The following is a 25,356-nucleotide window of genomic DNA, read 5'->3' on the forward strand; positions in this document are numbered from 1 at the left end:
GCTTGCCATAGTGACGTCACACAGGAGCGGTGCCGGAAACCGCAAGCAAATCTGAGAGGAATCGCACCGCACTTCTGCTCAAGCTGCATGCGATTCTTTGCGGTGTGATTTGAGCCGTTAATTTTGCATGGGCTTCAAATCGCAGCACAAAGGTATCGGTACTTGGCAGGGGTGGGGCATTGTCCTCTAGAGCCCCCCCGGGGCGAACATGCCAAACTGCGCCCCCCAGAAATCCCCCCTTCATGATTACCCCCCAAGCATAGATTCCCCCTTCTTCCCAATACACATCCACCCTCTACTGAGATTCCCCCTCCCAGCACAAATCTTTGCCCCCATTCCACAGATCCCCCCCAGCACAAATGCCCCACTCCCCCCCCCAAAAAAAATCACATCTCCTAGCAAAATCCTCTATCCCTACAATTTTTCCTCTTAAGTACACATCCCCCCTCCAAACCCCGTTCCCAGCACAAATCCCACCCCTCCCCTCATCACAAATCCTCCCCCTCCCAGATTTCCTCTTCTAGCACAAATACCCCCCCCCCTTACTAGTAAAAATCCCCTACCCAAAAATGTTCCCCTCTTAGCATAAGCCCCCCCCCCCTCCAAACCTCATTCCCAGCACGGATCCCCCCTCCCCAATCACAAATCCTCCTCCTCCCAAATTTCCTCTCCTAGCACAATATCCCTCCCCCACTAGCAAAAATCCCCTACCCAAAAATGTTCCCCTCTTAGCATAAGCCCCCCCCCCTCCAATCCCCTTCCCAGCACGGATCCCCCTCCCCCAATCACAAATCCTCCCCCTCCCAAATTTCATCTCCTAGCACAAATACCCCCCCCCCCTTACTAGCAAAAATCCCCTACCCAAAAATGTTCCCCTCTTAGCATAACACCTCCCCCTCCAAACACCCTTCCCAACATAACCCTCCCCCAATCACAAATCCTCCCCCTCCCAAATGTGCCCTCTTAGCACAGATACCCCCACTAGCAAAAATCCCCTACCCAACAATGTTCCCCTCTTAGCATAACCCCCCCCCCCCCCCCACACACACATCACATATTTTAGCACAAAACCCTGCACTGCCCCCACAGATCCCCCTAAATCACCACTCCTAGCACCCCCCATCAAATCCCCCCCCTCCTACAACAAATATCCCACAATCATCCCTACTAGCAAAAATCCCCTACCCAAAAAAATTCCCCTCTTAGCATAATACCCCCCCCCCCCCCCCACCATATCAACTCTTCTATCACAAATCCACTTCCCCCCATCCCCCCCCCCCCCCGCCCAACACCAATCCCACTCCTAGCACCCCCTCCCCCAAATGTCCCCTCCTAGAATAATACTTACCCCTTGCCACCCCCCAAATTCCTCCTCCTAACATAAATTCTTCCCCCCCCATGTCCTCACAGTGCCCTCCCTGCTCACATGATACCCCAGTGCCCAGGGCAGCTTCCCCTCCTGCCCACCCCCATTGTCCCGCCCCCGGTACTCGGTAATTGTGAGCGTTTGACTGCAAGTAACGCTGTGCCCCTAAATGCCCCCCCCCATGCCTCTGCCCCCCTAGTGCGGCGTCTGGTGGGGGCAGAATACGCCTTTCATTGCGGAGTTCACAGTGAGGAATCCATTGATGTCAAGTCACAGACGCCGGGCAATGAAGGGGGCGGGGAGGGCAATGATGGGGGCGGGGAGGGCAATGATGGGGGCGGGGAGGGCAATGAAGGGGGCGGGGACAGGGAGAGAAGACTTGGGGCTCATTCACATCGAGTGCGCTGATGTCGGTTGTTCAGCACGAGGACGCAGCGAGTGCGATTCCTGTCTATATGCCCCTTTTATGCCAGAACATTGTACCGGGAATGATGAGGGCACACAAAATGTTACAAATAAATCTTACAATGTATAACAAATGCGTCACAATCTGCCGCCGCCAATAGAATTGGAGAGAAGTTTAAAAAAAAATCAGATTTAAAAACGCAGCGTCTGCACAAGAGCGCCCCCTTACCCCGGCTTCACATCCGTGCAGGCTGCAGTGTTTTTCCAGGTGCATTCAACCCTGACCTGAACCCTTACCCTTAACCCTACCCTACCCCCTAGCCCTTACCCTACCCTAGCCCTAACTCTTATCCTATCCCTTTACCCTACCCTAGCCTTAACTCTACCCTAGCCTTAACCCTTACCCTAGCCTTAACTCTTATCCTAGTCCTTTTTCCCTACCTAGCCCTTAACCCTTACCCTTTACCCTATCCTAGACCTAACCCTTATCCTATCCCTTTACCCTACCCTAGCCTTAACTCTACCCTAGCCTTAACCCTTACCCTAGCCCTAACCCTTACCCTAGCCTTAACTTTTATCCTAGTCCTTTTTCCCTACCCTAGCCCTTAACCCTTACCCTTTACCCTACCCTAGCCCTAACTCTTATCCTATCCCTTTACCCTACCCTAGCCTTAACTCTACCCTAGCCTTAACCCTTACCCTAGCCCTAACCCTTACCCTAGCCCTAACCCTTACCCTAGCCTTAACCCTTACCCTAGTCCTTTTTCCCTACCCTAGCCCTTAACCCTTACCCTTTACCCTATCCTAGCCCTAACCCTTATCCTATCCCTTTACCCTACCCTAGCCTTAACTCTACCCTAGCCTTAACCCTTACCCTAGCCTTAACCCTTACCCTACCCTAGCCCTAACCCCTACCCTACGCCTTACCCTAGCCCTTAACCTAACCCTAACCCTTACCCTAGCTTTAACCCTACCCTAGCCCTTAACTCTTATCCTACCCCTTTACCTTACCCTAGCCCTCAACCCTTATCCTACTCCTTAACCCTACCCTAGCCTTAACCCATACCCTAACCCTATCCTAGCCTTAACTCTTACCCTAGCCCTTTACCCTACCCAAGCCCTTACCCATACCCTAGCCCTAACTCTACCCTAGCCTTAAAGAGGAAGTAAACCCTGATGGGTGTTACTTCCTCTTTGATTCCCTGCAAAGGTAAAGCATAATGGACTACTAAGCATCGCATTGCATCGCATCGCATCATAGTCCATTATGTGTCACTTACCTGACACAGGAGCCAGCGAAGTCACTGCTGTCCCCTGTAGTTCGGAGCCTCCATCTTCTTGGTGAGTCTCGCCGCTCCGGCGCTGTCATTCGACGGAGTCGCAATGACTTCACTCCCGCGCATGCGCACGGGAGCCGCAAACTCACAGCATATCGCCGTTAACAGCGGCACGCTCAGTGCGCCTGCCCGCCGCTGTCTACGGCGCATGCGCCGTAGACAGCAGTGCCTGTCTTTTGGCAAATATCTCCTAAACCGTGTAAACGCCTTAATCTAGGCTTACCTGTAAGTCAAAGTGGTTTGTAAGGATTTACAACCACTTTAACCCTTACGCTAACTCTACCCTAGCCCTAACCCTAGCCCTAACCCTTACCCTAGCCTTTACTCTACCCTAGCCTTTACTCTTCCCTAGCCTTAACCCTTACCCTTTACCCTACCCTTAGCTCTTACCCTAGCCCTTTACCCTTACCCTATCCCTTTACCCTACCCTAGCCTTAGCCCTTAACCTAGCCCTTACCCTTAACCTTAACTTAGCCTTAACCCTACCCTAGCCCTTTTCCTTACCCTAGCCTTAACCCTATTCTAGCCTTAACCCTTACCCTGGCCCTTTACCCTCCCCTAGCTTTAACCCTTTTCTTTTTAAATCAACAAAATAGAGATTTTCTTATTGAATAGATCACAAGGCATTAGATGGATAGGTGAACAATCCATGAAAGTCGGGAGTTTCCATCCTCACAGCATTACATGAATGATAAGAACTGTACGGCCAACTCATCTAGAAGGAGACTGAGAAGCGTTTCATTGCACCCCGAGCTCCGAACTCTCCTGGAATGGAAAGTGGAAACAATCAAACAGAACAAGGAGAGGAAAAGAGGAAAAATAAATATCATGTCTGAGAGGCCACCCAATAATCTCATGTGGTCACCTGAAGTCAGGGCAGGAAACCACCTATCCCATCAGTGACCTGCCTAGAGCCATCGGCAGGGGTGCCACCTCTGGGGAGTGCAACCAGCTCTGCCAGTAGCCTTAAACCTTACCCTTGCCCTTTACCCTACCCTAGCCCTTACCCTTGCCTTTTACCCTACCCTAGCCCATACCCTTGCCTTTTACCCTACCCTAGCCCATACCCTTGCCTTTTACCCTACCCTAGCCCATACCCTTGCCTTTTACCCTACCCTAGCCCTTACCCTTGCCTTTTACCCTACCCTAGCCCTTACCTTTGCCTTTTACCCTACCCTAGCCCTTACCCTTGCCCTTGCCTTTTACCCTACCCTAGCCCTTGCCCTTGCCTTTTACCATACCCTTGCCCTTGCCTTTTACCCTACCCTAGCCCTTACCCTAGCCTTAAAGGGGTTGTAAACCCTCGTGTTTTTTCACCTTAATGCATAACCCCCAACATGCGACTTTGGACACATAAAGGTTCCTGCACTACTTTGAGAGTGTAAAGTTGTATCAAAGTCGCACTCCATACACAGAACTGTCATACTTTCCTATTAAACAAACAAAAAAAAAAGCGAAGAAAAAAAATCATGCAAAACGCATTGAAAACACATCAAAAACACAGCACTTGCGCGTTTTTGGTGTGGGTCCATTACATGCAAAATACAACCAGCTGTGGGGAAAAAAAAAACCTTTCCAAAAACGCGTAGACGTGAACGTGTCCCATAGGAAACCATGTTAAATGGGCTGCAGTAGGTTTCTGCAAAACGCACTGAAAAACGCATAACTGTGACAGTCCCAGCTGAGGTCAGATGGGGCCAGAGAGGCCCAATACCCTTCCCCCGTCTTGTCACCATGTAGTCATATTAACGACGACCCGTCCCCCACTCTGCACAGCAAGCCAGTGACCCCCGACATCTTGGCTGTATGTGGGGCTCCTAAAAGGGCATCTAAAGCCCAAACCCTTTTTATTTCAGTTTTGGAAGGAGCGGTGAAGGGTTGGACCCTCTGTCAGCTTCTCTTGCCATCTGTTTCCCCGCTGGGGAGATTCGCTTCATTCTTTCCTGTCGCCAGGGCAGGAAGTGATCGGAAATCCAAAATGTGAAAGTTGACACCAGAACAGGGACAGAGGGGGAAATCTTCCAATGGGGACACCTGTTCTGGTGACAACTAAGAGGGGATTTCCTCTCACTTCCTGTTGTGTCACCAGGACAGGAAGTAGAGTAAAATCTCCCCAATGGGCCACAGTTAGCAAGTTACAAACATCCACAATCCTCCCACCTCCGTGCTGGTTGTTTGATATCCGCGTCATGGTCCATATATTAGCGGAGGCGAGATAGAGGCCCCCCCCCACCTTGTGTAGATTGGCCCTTCTGTGGCCCCTGAGCGGATTAGCTGTGTATATAGTTGTCACTCCTGAGGGGGGACGTTTGTTCCAGGATTCCGGCTCTCTAATCCTTCCTCATATATGACTAGTGGAGTCTTGGCGGCTCTCCCTGCACAGCTCTGTCCCGGGGGGGCGGCTCATTACTCGCCTCATCTCAGCTGTCACTGGCTGTAAGTGATCTCTGGCTGCGAGGGACGACTTTCTGCTCAGACCTGACACTCACCTCCAGCCGCCCGACAGCGCGCTGCGCCAGTGTGCGTCTCACAATGTGCTAGCGATTGGTCATTTACAAAACATGCAACATGTATACAGGGAAGGTAGCGTTGGCTGTATACGGGGAAGCGAGCGTTGGCTGTATACGGGGAAGCGAGCGTTGGCTGTATACGGGGAAGTGAACGTTGGCTGTATACGGGGAAGTGAGCGTTGGCTGTATACGGGGAAGCGAGCGTTGGCTGTATACGGGGAAGCGAGCGTTGGCTGTATACGGGGAAGTGAGCGTTGGCTGTATACGGGGAAGCGAGCGTTGGCAGTATACGGGGAAGGGAGCGTTGGCTGTATACGGGGAAGCGAGCGTTGGCTGTATACAGGGAAGGTAGCGTTGGCTGTATACGGGGAAGCGAGCGTTGGCTGTATACGGGGAAGCGAGCGTTGGCTGTATACGGGGAAGTGAGCGTTGGCTGTATACGGGGAAGTGAGCGTTGGCTGTATACGGGGAAGCGAGCGTTGGCTGTATACGGGGAAGCGAGCGTTGGCTGTATACGGGGAAGTGAGCGTTGGCTGTATACGGGGAAGCGAGCGTTGGCTGTATACGGGGAAGTGAGCGTTGGCTGTATACAGGGAAGTGAGCGTTGGCTGTATACGGGGAAGTGAGCGTTGGCTGTATACGGGGAAGTGAGCGTTGGCTGTATACGGGGAAGCGAGTGTTGGCTGTATACAGGGAAGGGAGCGTTGGCTGTATACGGGGAAGCGAGCGTTGGCTGTATACAGGGAAGCGAGCGTTGGCTGTATACAGGGAAGGGAGCGTTGGCTGTATACGGGGAAGCAAGCGTTGGCAGTATACGGGGAAGCGGACATTGGCTGTATACGGGGAAGCGGACGTTGGCTGTATACAGGGAAGCGAGCGTTGGCAGTATACGGGGAAGCGAGCGTTGGCTATATACGGGGAAGCGGACGTTGGCAGTATACGGGGAAGCGAGCGTTGGCTGTATACAGGGAAGGGAGCGTTGGCTGTATACGGGGAAGCGGACGTTGGCAGTATACGGGGAAGCGAGCGTTGGCTGTATACGGGGAAGCGGACGTTGGCAGTATATGGGGAAGCGAGCGTTGGCAGTATACGGGGAAGCGAGCGTTGGCTATATACGGGGAAGCGGACGTTGGCAGTATACGGGGAAGCGAGCGTTGGCTGTATACAGGGAAGGGAGCGTTGGCTGTATACGGGGAAGCGGACGTTGGCAGTATACGGGGAAGCGAGCGTTGGCTGTATACAGGGAAGGGAGCGTTGGCTGTATACGGGGAAGCGGACGTTGGCAGTATACGGGGAAGCGAGCGTTGGCTAATCACACATTGTACTTGTTGCCTAAATACTGAAATTTGCACTTAAAACTGTAACTTTGTAACTTTTGGAAATGTCAGTAGAAATGTGGCTGTGCCAGTAAATTCTGAGTGTCAGTAAATTTTGGGTGACATGTCAGTAAATTTCAGTCTTTGTAGGTTGGTAAGATTGGTCTCCAGGATCCGGGTCCCACCAGTGCGATTCTATGGCAGTCAGGGGCCCTCGAAGGGGCGGGAAGCGTCTCTCTCAGATAGGGATCTAAGCGTTATAAATAGCCGCTTCCTTTGCTCAGGTGCCCCGTCTCGCTGGGTTGCGGTGAGGCCGCTGTTTGTTTTAGATATCGCTCTTTCCTGCCGCCTTTGATGTGAGCGGCGCAGTTCCTCGGCCTCTTCTGATCCCCTTTATCTGACATTTCCTTTATCTGGAGCTGACATTCAATAGAGAGGCTCCAGCCCGCCGTGTACCTGACGGTGACATTCACACAGAGTAATGACATTCACACAGCGCTGGGACATTCACACGGAGGGGTATGGGGATTGTGTTGGTTCAGCATTGTTCCTCCTGAGAGAGCGGAGCGCTCATCACTTCACACTTCTTTATAAACCTGGTAAAGTCCCATGACCACCATGTTGTTGATCGGTGAAGTCCCATGACCACCATGTTGTTGATCGGTGAAGTCAAATGACCACCATGTTGTTGATCGGTGAAGTCAAATGACCACCATGTTGTTAAACAGTGAAGTCCCATGACCACCATGTTGTTGATCGATGATGTCCCATGACCACCATGTTGTTGATCAGTGAAGTCAAATGACCACCATGTTGTTGATCGGTGAAGTCAAATGACCACCATGTTGTTGATCGGTGAAGTCTCATGACCACCATGTTGTTGATCGGTGAAGTCAAATGACCACCATGTTGTTGATCGGTGAAGTCAAATGACCACCATGTTGTTGATCGGTGAAGTCTCATGACCACCATGTTGTTAAACAGTGAAGTCCCATGACCACCATGTTGTTGATCGATGATGTCCCATGACCACCATGTTGTTGATCAGTGAAGTCCTATGACCACCATGTTGTTGATCAGTGAAGTCCCATGACCACCATGTTGTTGATCGGTGAAGTCCTATGACCACCATGTTGTTGATCAGTGAAGTCCTATGACCACCATGTTGTTGATCAGTGAAGTCCCATGACCACCATGTTGTTGATCGGTGAAGTCCTATGACCACCATGTTGTTGATCGGTGAAGTCTCATGACCACCATGTTGTTAAACAGTGAAGTCCCATGACCACCATGTTGTTGATCGGTGAAGTCCTATGACCACCATGTTGTTGATCGGTGAAGTCCCATGACCACCATGTTGTTGATCGATGAAGTCCATGACCACCATGTTGTTGATCGGTGAAGTCCCAAGACCACCATGTTGTTGATCGATGAAGTCCCAAGACCACCATGTTGTTGATCGATGAAGTCCATGACCACCATGTTGTTGATCGGTGAAGTCCCATGACCACCATGTTGTTGATCGATGAAGTCCATGACCACCATGTTGTTGATCAGTAAAGTCCCATGACCACCATGTTGTTGATCAGTAAAGTCCCATGACCACCATGTTGTTGATCGGTGAAGTCCCATGACCACCATGTTGTTGATCGGTGAAGTCCCAAGACCACCATGTTGTTGATCGGTGAAGTCCTATGACCACCATGTTGTTGATCGATAAAGTCCCTTGACTGCCATGTTTTGATCAGTGAAGTCCCATGACCACCAAGTTGTTGATCGGTGAAGTCAAATGACCGCAATGATGTTGATCAGTGAAGTCCCATGACCACCATGATGTTGATCGGTGAAGTCCCATGACCACCATGTTGTTGATCGGTGAAGTCCATGACCACCATGTTGTTGATCGGTGAAGTCCCAAGACCACCATGTTGTTGATCGGTGAAGTCCCAAGACCACCATGTTGTTGATCGGTGAAGTCCCATGACCACCATGATGTTGATCGGTGAAGTCCCATGACCACCATGTTGTTGATCGGTGAAGTCCCAAGACCACCATGTTGTTGATCGGTGAAGTCCCATGACCACCATGTTGTTGATCGGTGAAGTCACATGACCGCCATGATATTGATTGGTGAAGTCCTATGACCACCATGTTGTTGATCAATTGGCCTGTGACGTTTGCCCTCGCTGGACTTGGCCTTGACCTCAGTTGGTGAGCTCTCGCCGCCCATCTCATATCTAGGGGAAACAAAAATGACGATACATTACTCCTGACATGCGGCACACACAGGGGCACTGGCAATGTCTTTGTTCTGGGGGACTGTCTGTGTTGCACAATTCTCCCCCCCCCCATATTGGACATCTCCCGGGCAGCCAGCAGTCATTTCTCAGGTGTCGATGTGTCAGGCCTTTTACAAGCTGCACAATCCTCCCCGGTGACATCACAGGGACACAAAGCAGCGGGATGTGTCCAGTCCCGTCACCGGCAATTATTTCCCCCTTTACTGCCCAGAACTCCCCGGGACTCTGCCGGGAAAGAGAACGCTGACTGTACCCCGAGGAATGGACCGTCCTGTCCACAGTGCCATAAATCCCCCGCCTGGGGACATGAAACGTGACAACATCTGAAAACATTCACATAAAGTCAAAGAGTCCAGGAGGTGGTCACCCTCAGGAAGGGAACCAAAGGCTGCCTGACACCTTCCTAAACTCAACTTAAACACAAAAGGCTAAGAAACCTTTTGAGATTTAATCGCCATCAAGATACGATTCCAAAACCCCCCATTAACCCCTCCCCCCACATCATTCACCCCAACTTCCACGTCATTCACCCCTCCCCCCACGTCATTCACCCCAACTTCCACGTCATTCACCCCTCCCCCCACATCATTCACCTCAACTTCCACATCATTCACCCCTCCCCCCCCACATCATTCACCCCATCTTCCACGTCATTCACCCCTCCCCCCACATCATTCACCCCGACTTCCACATCATTCACCCCTCCCGCCACATCATTCCCCCCGACTTCCACATCGTTCACCTTTCATTCTGCACCAGCCACTCTCCTTCCCACCCCCCCCCCCCCCACCATCATCCAATCCATCCCTCACTCCACCCCTCGGTGTCTGCCGACCTCCAGCCGCACTTCTGCCACGCCGAGGAGGATGGGTTGGCACCACCATACATTCTGGTCCAGCACCCTCCACTGCCTTCACTACACTAGGACAAACAATAGGTGTGGACACAGACTTGACAACCACACTTTCTGACACTGACTGGGAGACCACAGACTGGGAGGACACTGACACCACAGACTGGGGGGGACACTGACACCACAGACTGGGGGGACACTGACACCACAGACTGGGGGGACACTGACACCACAGACTGGGGGGACACTGACACCACAGACTGGGGGGACACTGACACCACAGAGGGCCTCACAGACATAGAATCTGATGGGGCAGAGACACTAGGATCTCCTGGTACAACCTCCGCCAACCCAGACTCTTTGACTATCCAGACGGAAGAATTCCTCCACTAGCTCTGGCTTATTTTGCAAAGCCTCAGGGCCCCGGCTATAAGGGTGACCCACCTTATCACAGAAGTTACATTTAATGATGTCACAGTCCCTTGCCAGATGCCCCAGTTCCTGGCACAAAGAGCACTTCTATTCTGGACATTTATAGGAGAAATGCCCCTTGTCTCCACATTTATGGCACAGCTTAGGTTGACCAGGGTAGAAGACAGTAATCCTATCTCTACCAATAAAGGCAGAGGAGGGCAAATGCTGGACCACATTCCCACACACACTCAACCTCATTGACACCGACCCCCCACCCGTCCAGATTCCTCTATCATCCATAATCATTTTTAGCGGACACAAAGTTCCAATAAACCTCGTCAACCAGACCCATAAATCCTCGGGGGGGGGGGGGGTATAGACTCATTCCTTGTCAGGATATTCACATTCTTAATCAAGGGATGTCGTGAGGTAACTTTGGGGACAAGCCCCTTCCAGTCCGGCTGGCCCGCATATAAATGCTCAAACCTCTCCCAAAACATCTTCTGCCTTAAATCCCATGGCTAGGATCTTATCCACAATCTCCCTCCTGATAGGTGGAATACCTCCTCCTTCCCACCTGAGCTGTACCACATTCCTGCGTTTAATGGAAGAAGTTGCGTTAGGTGAAAGTCGCACAACTGGCTCCCTTCCACCACCAGCAGCATGACTTTGCCCTGACACAGTCTTAGCATAATTCCTAACTGGGACAGATGACACATTACCTGAACCTCTGAAATCTGGTTCGGTAAATTACCCACCACTTGATTGTCCCTCCAACACAACAGTCCCGCTCACCATAGTCCTAGAAGTACCACAGATACCAGCAGTCCCGTCATCAAGTAAAGTCTTCCATTTGGAAAAAACACCAGCTGTTTCAGTGTTCATATGGATCTCCTGCTCTGCAGTTTCAATGTTCATGCGACATTCCTGCTCTGCACTGTTAGTGTCCATGTGGGACTCCCCGCTGCCATCTCCTCCTGCATTCCTTGCTGATTGCAAGGATCTGTTGGCAGGTGCAACCTCAGGAAAGTCCTCCACACACTGAGAGAGATTTTCAGCAAGCACTGCTTTATCATGGTCCTCATCTAATGAGTCGGTGCTGCTCAAGGGAGATTCCATTTCTGTAATGGCCTGCAGCAATCCACCGTTTCCCTCAACCTCCTCCTGAGAAGACCCAGGTTGCTGGGGAGGGAGGGGGGCAGATACTGACTCAGACATGACAGATCCTGAGACAGGGGTAGTACTGGGGCCACCATGTGAAGCCACTTTCTTAACCCCCATCCATACTGTCGCCGTTGTTCTGGCATCCACCCTCTGGCTGGTACTGGCACAGGAACTTTCCATCATCTGTTGGAATCTCTCCTCATCCTCACACTTTTCTCTGAACACACTGCTGCTCTCCTTCAGAGAGGTGACCAACTTCTCCTGCTTTATTCAATGCCTCTTCCAAAGACTTCAGCTTGGAGACTTCCCTCTTACTGTTTCCAGACATACTATGCAGGGATTTATTTTTCCTAAGATCTTCTTTCATGACAGCAAGTTTCTGTTCCTCCTTAGCAATGTGGTGAAGTCTGTTCACCACTTTATCCTGGAAGATTGGTAAGGACTCCTCTTGCACAGGGACAGGCCCAGGATCCATTTCAGCTTGAGCACATGGAGTAGGCCTCAGTGCCTCTGGAGAGCCTCCACCTTCATCTTCCCCCACCCACTGCATGGTGGTTGGGGGAGAAACCTGCAGGACAGGCCCAGGCTTGATGTTTCCTCCAACTGAGAGCAAAGCAGAGGGAGCCAACAGCACCCTGCAGAACAGGACCACCTGGTGGAGAAGCTCCCCTGGTACAGAGACTGATGTGATTGGCTCAGTGTACTCTGTAAAGCACTGTGGTATATATCAGAGTTATATAAATGTATAATAATAATAGCGTGTGACTGTGGGGGGGGGGGGGGGGACATTAGAGTGTAAGCTCCTCTGTACAGAGACTGATGTGACTGTGGGGGGAGGGGACATTAGAGTGTAAGCTCCTCTGTAGAGAGACTGATGTGACTGTGGGGGGAGGGAACATTAGAGTGTAAGCTCCTCTATACAGAGATTGATGTGACTGTGGGGGGAGGGGACATTAGAGTGTAAGCTCCTCTATACAGAAATTGATGTGACTGTGGGGGGAGGGGACATTAGAGTGTAAGCTCCTCTATACAGAGACTGATGTGACTGTGGGGGGGAGGGAACATTAGAGTGTAAGCTCCTCTGTACAGAGACTGATGTGACTGTGGGGGGAGGGGACATTAGAGTGTAAGCTCCTCTGTACAGAGACTGATGTGACTGTGGGGGGAGGGGACATTAGAGTGTAAGCTCCTCTGGTACAGAGACTGATGTGACTGTGGGGGGAGGGGACATTCGAGTGTAAGCTCCTCTGGTACAGAGACTGATGTGGCTGTGGGGGGAGGGAACATTAGAGTGTAAGCTCCTCTGTACAGAGACTGATGTGACTGTGGGGGGAGGGGACATTAGAGTGTAAGCTCCTCTGTACAGAGACTGATGTGACTGTGGGGGGGGGGGGACATTAGAGTGTAAGCTCCTCTGGTACAGAGACTGATGTGACTGTGGGGGAGGGGACATTAGAGTGTAAGCTCCTCTGTACAGAGACTGATGTGACTGTGGGGGGAGGGGACATTAGAGTGTAAGCTCCTCTGGTACAGAGACTGATGTGGCTGTGGGGGGAGGGAACATTAGAGTGTAAGCTCCTCTATACAGAGATTGATGTGACTGTGGGGGGAGGGAACATTAGAGTGTAAGCTCCTCTATACAGAGATTGATGTGACTGTGGGGGGGAGGGGACATTAGAGTGTAAGCTCCTCTGTACAGAGACTGATGTGACTGTGGGGGGAGGGAACATTAGAGTGTAAGCTCCTCTATACAGAGATTGATGTGACTGTGGGGGGAGGGGACATTAGAGTGTAAGCTCCTCTATACAGAGACTGATGTGACTGTGGGGGGGAGGGAACATTAGAGTGTAAGCTCCTCTGTACAGAGACTGATGTGACTGTGGGGGGAGGGGACATTAGAGTGTAAGCTCCTCTGTACAGAGACTGATGTGACTGTGGGGGGAGGGGACATTAGAGTGTAAGCTCCTCTGTACAGAGACTGATGTGACTGTGGGGGGGAGGGGACATTAGAGTGTAAGCTCCTCTGTATAGAGACTGATGTGACTGTGGGGGAGGGGACATTAGAGTGTAAGCTCCTCTGGTACAGAGACTGATGTGACTGTGGGGGGAGGGGACATTAGAGTGTAAGCTCCTCTGGTACAGAGACTGATGTGGCTGTGGGGGGAGGGGACATTAGAGTGTAAGCTCCTCTGTACAGAGACTGATGTGACTGTGGGGGGAGGGGACATTAGAGTGTAAGCTCCTCTGTACAGAGACTGATGTGACTGTGGGGGGGAGGGGACATTAGAGTGTAAGCTCCTCTGTACAGAGACTGATGTGACTGTGGGGGGAGGGGACATTAGAGTGTAAGCTCCTCTGTACAGAGACTGATGTGACTGTGGGGGAGGGGACATTAGAGTGTAAGCTCCTCTGTACAGAGACTGATGTGACTGTGGGGGGAGGGGACATTAGAGTGTAAGCTCCTCTGTACAGAGACTGATGTGACTGTGGGGGGAGGGGACATTAGAGTGTAAGCTCCTCTGTACAGAGACTGATGTGACTGTGGGGGGAGGGGACATTAGAGTGTAAGCTCCTCTGTACAGAGACTGATGTGACTGTGGGGGGAGGGGACATTAGAGTGTAAGCTCCTCTGTACAGAGACTGATGTGACTGTGGGGGGAGGGGACATTAGAGTGTAAGCTCCTCTGGTACAGAGACTGATGTGACTGTGGGGGAGGGGACATTAGAGTGTAAGCTCCTCTGTACAGAGACTGATGTGACTGTGGGGGGGAGGGGACATTAGAGTGTAAGCTCCTCTGTACAGAGACTGATGTGACTGTGGGGGGGAGGGGACATTAGAGTGTAAGCTCCTCTGTACAGAGACTGATGTGACTGTGGGGGGGGGGGACATTAGAGTGTAAGCTCCTCTGTACAGAGACTGATGTGACTGTGGGGGGAGGGGACATTCGAGTGTAAGCTCCTCTGTACAGAGACTGATGTGACTGTGGGGTGAGGGGACATTAGAGTGTAAGCTCCTCTGTACAGAGACTGATGTGACTGTGGGGTGAGGGGACATTAGAGTGTAAGCTCCTCTGTACAGAGACTGATGTGACTGTGGGGGGGAGGGGACATTAGAGTGTAAGCTCCTCTGTACAGAGACTGATGTGACTGTGGGGGAGGGGACATTAGAGTGTAAGCTCCTCTGTACAGAGACTGATGTGACTGTGGGGGGAGGGGACATTAGAGTGTAAGCTCCTCTGGTACAGAGACTGATGTGACTGTGGGGGAGGGGACATTAGCGTGTAAGCTCCTCTGTACAGAGACTGATGTGACTGTGGGGGGGGGGGGGGGGAACATTAGAGTGTAAGCTCCTCTGTACAGAGACTGATGTGACTATGGGGGAGGGGACATTAGAGTGTAAGCTCCTCTGTACAGAGACTGATGTGGCTGTGGGGGGAGGGAACATTAGAGTGTAAGCTCCTCTGTACAGAGACTGATGTGACTGTGGGGGGAGGGGACATTAGAGTGTAAGCTCCTCTGTACAGAGACTGATGTGACTGTGGGGGGGGGGGGACATTAGAGTGTAAGCTCCTCTGGTACAGAGACTGATGTGACTGTGGGGGGAGGGGACATTAGAGTGTAAGCTCCTCTGGTACAGAGACTGATGTGGCTGTGGGGGGAGGGAACATTAGAGTGTAAGCTCCTCTGTACAGAGACTGATGTGACTGTGGGGGGGAGGGGACATTAGAGTGTAAGCTCCTCTGTACAGAGACTGATGTGACTGTGGGGGGAGGGGACATTAGAGTGTAAGCTCCTCTGGTACAGAGACTGATGTGACTGTGGGGGAGGGGACATTAGAGTGTAAGCTCCTCTGTACAGAGACTGATGTGACTGTGGGGGGGGGGGAACATTAGAGTGTAAGCTCCTCTGTACAGAGACTGATGTGACTGTGGGGGGGAGGGGACATTAGAGTGTAAGCTCCTCTGTACAGAGACTAATGTGACTGTGGGGGAAGGGACATTAGAGTGTAAGCTCCTCTGTACAGAGACTGATGTGACTGTGGGGGAGGGGACATTAGAGTGTAAGCTCCTCTGTACAGAGACTGATGTGACTGTGGGGGAGGGGACATTAGAGTGTAAGCTCCTCTGTACAGAGACTGATGTGACTGTGGGGGAGGGGACATTAGAGTGTAAGCTCCTCTGTACAGAGACTGATGTGACTGCGGGGGGAGGGAACATTACAGTGTAAGCTCCTCTGTACAGAGACTGATGTGACTGTGGGGGGAGGGGACATTAGAGTGTAAGCTCCTCTGTACAGAGACTGATGTGACTGTGGGGGGAGGGGGCATTAGAGTGTAAGCTCCTCTGTACAGAGACTGATGTGACTGTGGGGGAGGGGACATTAGAGTGTAAGCTCCTCTGTACAGAGACTGATGTGACTGTGGGGGTGGGGACATTAGAGTGTAAGCTCCTCTGTACAGAGACTGATGTGACTGTGGGGGGGGGGGGGACATTAGAGTGTAAGCTCCTCTGTACAGAGACTGATGTGGGGGGAGGGGACATTAGAGTGTTAGCTCCTCTGTACAGAGACTGATGTGACTGTGGGGGGGAGGGGACATTAGAGTGTAAGCTCCTCTGTACAGAGACTGATGTGACTGTGGGGGAGGGGACATTAGAGTGTAAGCTCCTCTGTACAGAGACTGATGTGACTGTGGGGGGAGGGGACATTAGAGTGTAAGCTCCTCTGTACAGAGACTGATGTGACTGTGGGGGGAGGGGACATTAGAGTGTAAGCTCCTCTGTACAGAGACTGATGTGACTGTGGGGGGAGGGGACATTAGAGTGTAAGCTCCTCTGTACAGAGACTGATGTGACTGTGGGGGGGGGGGGACATTAGAGTGTAAGCTCCTCTGTACAGAGACTGATGTGACTGTGGGGGTGGGGACATTAGAGTGTAAGCTCCTCTGTACAGAGACTGATGTGACTGTGGGGGGGGGGGGGGGACATTAGAGTGTAAGCTCCTCTGTACAGAGACTGATGTGGGGGGAGGGGACATTAGAGTGTTAGCTCCTCTGTACAGAGACTGATGTGACTGTGGGGGGGAGGGGACATTAGAGTGTAAGCTCCTCTGTACAGAGACTGATGTGACTGTGGGGGAGGGGACATTAGAGTGTAAGCTCCTCTGTACAGAGACTGATGTGACTGTGGGGGGAGGGGACATTAGAGTGTAAGCTCCTCTGTACAGAGACTGATGTGACTGTGGGGGGAGGGGACATTAGAGTGTAAGCTCCTCTGTACAGAGACTGATGTGACTGTGGGGGGAGGGGACATTAGAGTGCAAGCTCCTCTGTACAGAGACTGATGTGACTGTGGGGTGGAGGGGACATTAGAGTGTAAGCTCCTCTGTACAGAGACTGATGTGACTGTGGGGGGAGGGGACATTAGAGTGTAAGCTCCTCTGTACAGAGACTGATGTGACTGTGGGGTGGAGGGGACATTAGAGTGTAAGCTCCTCTGTACAGAGACTGATGTGACTGTGGGGGGAGGGGACATTAGAGTGTAAGCTCCTCTGTACAGAGACTGATGTGACTGTGGGGGAGGGGACATTAGAGTGTAAGCTCCTCTGTACAGAGACTGATGTGACTGTGGGGGGAGGGGACATTAGAGTGTAAGCTCCTCTGTACAGAGACTGATGTGACTGTGGGGTGGAGGGGACATTAGAGTGTAAGCTCCTCTGTACAGAGACTGATGTGACTGTGGGGGAGGGGACATTAGAGTGTAAGCTCCTCTGTACAGAGACTGATGTGACTGTGGGGGGGAGGGGACATTAGAGTGTAAGCTCCTCTGTACAGAGACTGATGTGACTGTGGGGGGAGGGGACATTAGAGTGTAAGCTCCTCTGTACAGAGACTGATGTGACTGTGGGGGGAGGGGACATTAGAGTGTAAGCTCCTCTGTACAGAGACTGATGTGACTGTGGGGGGAGGGGACATTAGAGTGTAAGCTCCTCTGTACAGAGACTGATGTGATTGGCTCAGTGTTCTCTGTACAGCGCTGCGGTATATGTCAGAGCTATAGATGTGGGGGGATTGGAGTATTTCCTCTGACATTCCTCCTTGCTGCTCTCAGCAATGTCAACTTTGGTAGACATCCAGCAGCCAGTCGGACCGGTTCAGGCCGGAGCCGGTAATCCCCGTGTCATTGTTCGCAGCCTGCGAGCTGTGAAAACTCTTCAGGGGCGAAGTACACGGGAGGTCAAAGTGGAGAGCGCCTAACACCTCTCAATCGGCCTTCAAGGTCAATGCCCGGCACAGTGCTGACCATCCCCCGTAATAATGGAGATTTCTAGCTGTGCAGGTGCATGGAAGGTGCATGGAGGATGCATTGAGGGTGCATGGAGGATGCATTGAGGGTCTATGGAGGATACATGGAAGGTGCATGGAGTGTGCATTGAGTGTGCATGGAAGGTGCATTGAGGATGGATGGAGGGTGCATGGATGGTGCATGGAGCGTGCATGGCGGGTGCATGGAAAGTGGGTGGAGGATGGATGGAAAGTGCATGGAGGGTGCATGGAGGATGTATTGAGTGTGCATGGGAGGTACACGAAGGGTGCATGGAGGGTGCATGGAGGATGTATTGAGGGTGCACGGAGGATGGATGGAAGGTGCGTGGATGATGCATGGAGGACGCATTGAGGGTGCATAGATGGTGCATGGAGGATACATGGAAGGTGCATGGAGTGTGCATTGAAGCTGCATGGAGGATGGAAGGTGCATGGAGGGTGCATGGCGGGTGCATGGAAAGTGGATGGAGGATGGATGGAAAGTGCAGGGAGGGTGCATGGAAGGTGCATGAAGGGTGCATGAAGGGTGCATGGAGGATGCATTGAGGGTGCATGGAAGGTGGATGGAAGGTGCATGAAGGGTGCATGGAGGATGCATTGAGGGTGCATGGAAGGTGGATGGAAGGTGCATGAAGGGTGCATGGAGGGTGCACAGAAACCTGGAGTGAGTTAGAAGAGGTGGCTGGTTTTGGTAAAGGAAAGGAAGAGGTGTTGTTACAATGTCATTATATATTTGATTTACATGATTGTGTCATCTCTGAGCCAACATCTCATTCCAGCCTGGTGATTGGTGCCCCTGGGTGCTGCCTGAACAGGTGGAGGTGTGTCCGGGGGAGTCCTGTGATCTTTGTGAGAGGAAATAAACACCTGGAAGAGGGACACCTAAGGCCACAAGTTCTAGGTATAGGTTCTGCCTATTCTCTGCCCCCCCCCCCCACCCCCATCTCGTTGAACCCCCCAGGCGGTTGCCTCTTGTGCCTATGCCCCAGCCCGCCCCCACAAGGACAGACACCCCCAGCGTGGCACAGGTGGAAGGATGCTCTCTCCCTTTGAAGGCGACGTGTGCCAGCTGCTGCTTTGCCCTAAACACAGGTGGGTCTGTCTGGGTGGCACATTCCAGGGGGCAGCTGCCTTCCCCGGGAAGTTATAATTACACTCCGCCGACTACAAAGAGCTCCGGTGCCGGATTTCCTGACACCTGGACACAGGAAGAGCCGGGCTGCCCGCGTGCCGGGCATGGCGGGCACCAGAGACGGCCTACACTACCGTGCCTGGAAAAAGTATTCATACCCCCTGACATTCCCCACATCTTGTCATGTTACAACCAAAACCATAAATGTCTTTTATTGGGATTTTCTGTGATGGACCAACACAAAGTGTCACATAATTGTGAAGTGGAAGGAAAATGATACAAATAAATATGTGAAAAGTGTGGGGGGAGGGGCATTTGTATGGCCCCCCCCTTTACTCTGATACCCCTAACTAAAATCTAGAGGAACCAATTGCCTTCAGAAGTCACCTAATTAGTAAATAGAGTCCATCTGTGTGTCATTTCATCTCAGTATAAATACAGCTGTTCCGTGAAGCCCTCAGAGGTTTTTTAGAGAACCTTAGTGAACAAACAGCATCATGAAGGCCCAAGGAACACACCAGACAGGTCAGGGATGAAGTTGTGGAGAAGTATAAAGCAGGGTTGGGTTATAATAAAATCTCCCAAGCTTTGACCATCTCACGGAGCTCTGTTCAATCCATCATCGGAAAATGGAAAGAGTATGGGCACAACCGCAACCCTACCAAGACATGGCCGTCCACCTAAATCCATGTGTCTGACACCGATCCTCCCCTGCTGTAGCCCCTCCCCTTGTGATTGCTACAAAGTTACAATGTACAGTCTGATCACTGGGGGGGAGGGGAGACTGAGGAAATGCTCCCTCCTGCCTGCAGCAGACTGATGACATCATCTCAGCCTAGGCGTAGTCACTGATTGGAGCTCAGGGTCAGCTTTTTAATGATAAAAGGCGGAGCTTGTCTGTACAATCATCCTGTCTTTGACAAATTTAGATGCCGAGTCTGCGTGGAACCAACCCATCACGTGGGTGAAATAGGTGGTCTCTACAGATTTAGAGGCGGGGTCTAAATGGAACCAGCCCATCAAGTAAGGTCAATGGGTGGTCTTTTCAGATTTAGAGGCGGGGTCTGAGTGGAACCAACCTGTCAAGTAAGTGCAGTGGGCGGTCTTTTCAGATTTGGAGGCGGGGTCTGAGTGAAACCAACCCATCACGTGGGTGAAATGGGTGGTCTCTACAGATTTAGAGGCGGGGTCTGAATGGAACCAACCCATCAAGTGCAATGGGCAATCTTTTCAAATTTAGAGGCGGGGTCTGAGCAGAACCAGCCCATCAAGTAAGTGCAATGGCCGGTCTTTGCAGATTTAGAGGCGGGGTCTAAGTAGAACTAACTCATCCAGTGAGTGCAATGGGCGGTCTTTTCAGATTTAGAGGCGGAGTCTGGGTGAGATCAGCCTATAAATTGGGCATGATTTGGGCGCACCTGCCCTGAAAGCGGCGGATGATATGCACACTGTAGGCGGGGTATTCAGGTGTCCGGGGACCCCAATGTCCGGGTTTCAGAAGTTTCGATACAATTTGCGTCTTTTTCGCAGATTCACATTTATTCGTTTCTTTGGCGATGGATTTACAATCATGAAAACTGCAGCAGCGCAGCTCCTGTGCAGATCTCGGCGCAATTCACTTTGTATGACGGCTTATTAGAGAACGATCGGCCGCCTGCAATCTGTGCGCCCCAACCGCCATGTTCCCTCCCCCACCCCAAACCGTCTTCTTGCGGTGAAATCTCCTTGTCGTGCCGCTTTATTGTGGAATAAAAAATACATTTACACCGGATGGCACGCTGCGCGCACGTGTGTACACCGAAACGGCGCGGCGGTCCCCCTCCCCCGGCCGTGTCCGGACATGTCTGTTGCGTGTTGTGTGAACGTGCCGTTGTGATGGACCGTCAGTGCTGACATTGTGCAGTTGTGTCACCCGCAGCGTTCCTGGTGCCCCCCATACCCGTCTCTACATGTACAGAGGAGCCCCCCTCCCCGCCAGACAGGTACACACATGTACAGAGGAGCTCCCCCTCCACCAATTATGGATAAGAAAAGAAGAGAGAGGAGAAGGGGAGGGGAAGAGAGAAAGGAAGGGAGGGAAGGAGAAGGAAAGAGAAGGGAAGGGGGAAGAGAAGAGAGAAAGGAAAGGAGAGAGAAGGGAAGGGGGAAGGAGAAGGAGAGAGAAGGGAAGGGGGAAGAGAAGAGAAGGGAAGTGAACAGAAGGGAAGGGAAAATTGAAGAGAAGGGAAGGGAGAAGGGAAGGGAGAATGGAAGGAGAAGGGAGAATGGAAGGGAAGGAGAGAGAAGGGAAGGGAGAAGAGAGAAAGGAAAGGAGAGAGAAGGGAAGGGAAGGAGAAGGAGAGAGAAGGGAAGGGAGAAGAGAAGATAGAAAGGAGAGAGAAGGGAAGGAGAAGGAGAGAGAAGGGAAGGGGGAAGAGAAGGGAAGTGAAGAGGAGGGAAGGGACAATAGAAGAGAGAAGGAAAGGGAGAAGAGAAGGGAAGAGAGAAGAGAAGGGGAGGGAGAAGGGAAGGGAAGAGAGAAGGGAAGAGAGAAGAGAAGGGAAGGGAAGAGAAGGGAAGGGAAGAGAGAAGAAAAGGGAAGGGAGAAGAGAAGGGAAGAAAAGAGAAGAGGGAAAGGAAAGGAGAAGGAGGGAGAAGGGAAGGGGGAAGAGAAGGGAAGGGAGAAAGAAGGGAAGAGAGAAGAGAAGGGAAGGGAGAAGAGAAGGAAAGAGAGAAGGGAAGGGAAGAGAAGGGAATAGATGGGAGAAGAGAAGAAGAGAGAAGAGACGGGAGAAGGGAAGAGAGAAGAGAAGGGAGAAGAGAAGGGAAGGGAAGAGAGAAGAGAAGAGAAGGGAGAAGAGAAGAAGAGAGAAGAGATTGCGGGGAAGACGAGGATGAACATGACCGGGGAGGGGCTCATTCTACGTCACAATTTAGTTTCTTCATCACAACGTATCATTCCAATCATTATAATGTAACGATGTGATTACAATGTCAAAAGGTTTACAGCATTCCCCTCCTCCCACCTGTGCCATGTGTGACCATCTATTCATGGTGTCCCCTCCCCCTACACAGCACACTTCCTCCTCCGGTGTCACCTCTCAGCTAGGAATGAATGTGGGGGATGGGAATGATGACTGATTGATTATAGGTTGGGAACGCCCCTTCGATGGTTATGACATCATAATAAATAAATGACACCTTCCATCGGGCTGTAACCCTTCGTCTGCCAGTGCCGTCCTGTACTTTACTTGGCTGCAGTCTCTAGCACTCTAACTTGGTAGCGGTCTCTCGCAGTCTCTCGCAGTCTCTCGCGGTCTCTTGTAGCACAGCAGTATTCCTCTGTAACTTACCTGCAGTCTCTATCAGGGTTGTCCATACTATGGAATGGTTTGGACTGGACAAGTGAACTCAGAGCCGGCCTACAGAGAACTACAAGTCCCAGCAGGAGACGCGGTCCCTGCGGGGGCAGGGAGCTGTGTAAAGGTCCCGGTGATAAGGACTTCCAGATAAACATTCCAATAATAATATTTCCTATCTGTGTGCTGAGAGACATCAAATCCCAACACCTTCCTGTGACCTCCACACCCCTTCCTATGTACTGACACCTCCAGATAAGATTGTCCTGTGTGTGAAGGTGACGGCCCAGCCAAGGAACAAACCAACACACTATAACTAAAGGCAAAACTCTGCATGTGTCCCCATCGGGGAGATCTCCCTTCACTTCCTGTCCTGGTGACACAACAGGAAGTGAGAGGACATCTTTCTAAAGCAAAGGGGAATCCTCTCTCTGAGTATTCGGGGTCCAAATAGCTTCCTATATACAACACATGAGAAAATAAGGGGGGTGGGGGGGGGGGCACCACTTGTTAACCCTTTCCTATAGCAAACCTTATCTTATCAAATGTCGATTCCTAGTTACCATCGATTGCAGCAGATATCCCTGCCGGCCAATTGCGATCCCTCTGTGGCAGATCCCGACTCTGCCCTATTGTAATATATGTATGCCAACGAAGAATCCCCTTTTTATAAGCAAGTGTTTGCTGTATGTAAGACTGGCTTTAGACATGAGCTTGTGGATGCATTTTTACCCCCCCCCCCCCCTCCGCCCCCCAGGCCTTACTTTATTCTGAACTCTTTCCTGAAGAAGAGGACGAGAGGACGGTAAAGCTGAACTCCGAGCACAAAACACTTCCATTTAAATATATTCCGCAAAAGCCCAAAAAGATATTTATTTAATTATTTATTATAGGTACCTACCTATATAGCGCTGTCATTTTACACAGCGCTGTACATATTTATTATACATTCACTCCGTGCGATAAATGTCCTTCCAAACCCAGATATTACTTTGTAAAATTATCAGCAATACAAGGCTCCACCCACTACAGAAACCCACAGGAGGGGGCGGAGACAAGACCAGTCACCGTGCACAATGCGAGAGGACAGGGCTGTGGGAGGGGTCTGGCAGGCTCCACCCACTACAGAAAACTACAGGAGGGGGGCGGAGGCAAGACCAGTCTCCCTGCACAAGGAGGGAGAGCAGAGCTGTGGGAGGGGCACCGGCAAGCTCCACCCAGTACAGAAAACTGCAGCAGGGGGCGGAGATAAGACTAGTCACCCTGCACAAGGAGAGAGAGAGCAGAGCTGTGGGAGGGGCACCAGCAAGCTCCACCCAGTACAGAAAACTGCAGGAGGGGGCGGAGACAAGACTAGTCACCCTGCACAAGGAGGGAGAGCAGAGCTGTGGGAGGGGCCCAGCAGGCTCCACCCACTACAGAAAACCGCAGGAGGGGGGGGCGGAGACAAGACCAGTCACCCTGCACAAGGAGAGAGAGCAGAGCTGTGGGAGGGGCACCAGCAAGCTCCACCCAGTACAGAAAACTGCAGGAGGGGGCGGAGACAAGACCAGTCACCCTGCACAAGGAGGGAGAGCAGAGCTGTGGGAGGGGCCCAGCAGGCTCCACCCACTACAGAAAACCGCAGGAGGGGGGCGGAGACAAGACTAGTCACCCTGCACAAGGAGAGAGAGCAGAGCTGTGGGAGGGGCACCGGCAAGCTCCACCCAGTACAGAAAACTGCAGGAGGGGGCGGAGACAAGACTAGTCAGCCTGCACAAGGAGGGAGAGCAGAGCTGTGGGAGGGGCCCAGCAGGCTCCACCCACTACAAAAAACCGCAGGAGGGGGCGGAGACAAGACCAGTCCCCCTGCACAAGGATAGAGGGCAGCAGTGGGCGGTCTTTATTACAGGAAGTCTCACCCTGGATGACGGCACAGATCTGGAAGAACGATCACGGTTATAGAGACGTCATTGTTCGGTGTTGTTCTGATTGGTAAATGCCGATATTTGGTGCTTATATGCGAATGTTCGCACGCTGAGATTCAGGGAAGGCGAACGGATTGATTATCTATAAAGATGAATACAGGTGAGAGAACTCGTAGCGGAGGATCGGCCAATGGCAGCGTTGGGTGGAGTGTAAAATGTAAGTGTTGCGGAATCCCTCGGCCCGCCGCGGTGCAGACCACCAGCCCGGTCCTGTATGACGTTCCGCGGACGGGGGCCCGGGGAGAGGGCGGAATGTGTCGGGGTTAATGAGGAATTAGAGGGTTAACTGGTGTGAAATTGTCTGACATGAAATGCGAGCGGCACAAAGCGCCGGGGGCTGCGTCCCTGCGGGGGGCCGGCGGATTAGAGGGCGGGGCGCGGTCACAGCGGACGGCTCCCAGCCACATCTACAAGGGGACACTTGTTAGGAGAATATTAGCACTTCCTATTACCCAATAATCACCTAATCCAATTCTCAGCTTTCTTCTCTGCCTGTTATTGTCTGTTACAAGCCGTAATTACCGCCCACGCCCCGCCGCCATTCCCACAGGATTACCTCCCAGGACAAACAACATGAAAACAGGAGCCAGGAAAACTTCCACAGCTGGAGGAACCCCCGGAGCCCGCCGGAGGGCGAAGATTACCCCGAGGAAGAGCGGATCTGAGGGCGTACGTGTGACCCCAGATCTGAGGGCGTACGTGTGACCCCGGATCTGAGGGCGTACGTGTGACCCCGGATCTGAGGGCATACGTGTGACCCCGGATCTGAGGGCGTACGTGTGACCCCGGATCTGAGGACCTATGTGTGACCCCGGATCTGAGGGCGTATGTGTGACCCCGGATCCGAGGGCGTGACCCCGGATCTGAGGGCGTACGCGTGACCCCGGATCTGAGGGCGTACGTGTGACCCCGGATCTGAGGGCGTATGTGTG

This window comes from Lithobates pipiens, unplaced genomic scaffold (assembly GCF_037356315.1).
Source record: "Lithobates pipiens isolate NorthernLeopardFrog02 unplaced genomic scaffold, aLitPip1_a1.2 Scaffold_126, whole genome shotgun sequence".
NCBI lineage: Eukaryota > Metazoa > Chordata > Amphibia > Anura > Ranidae > Lithobates > Lithobates pipiens.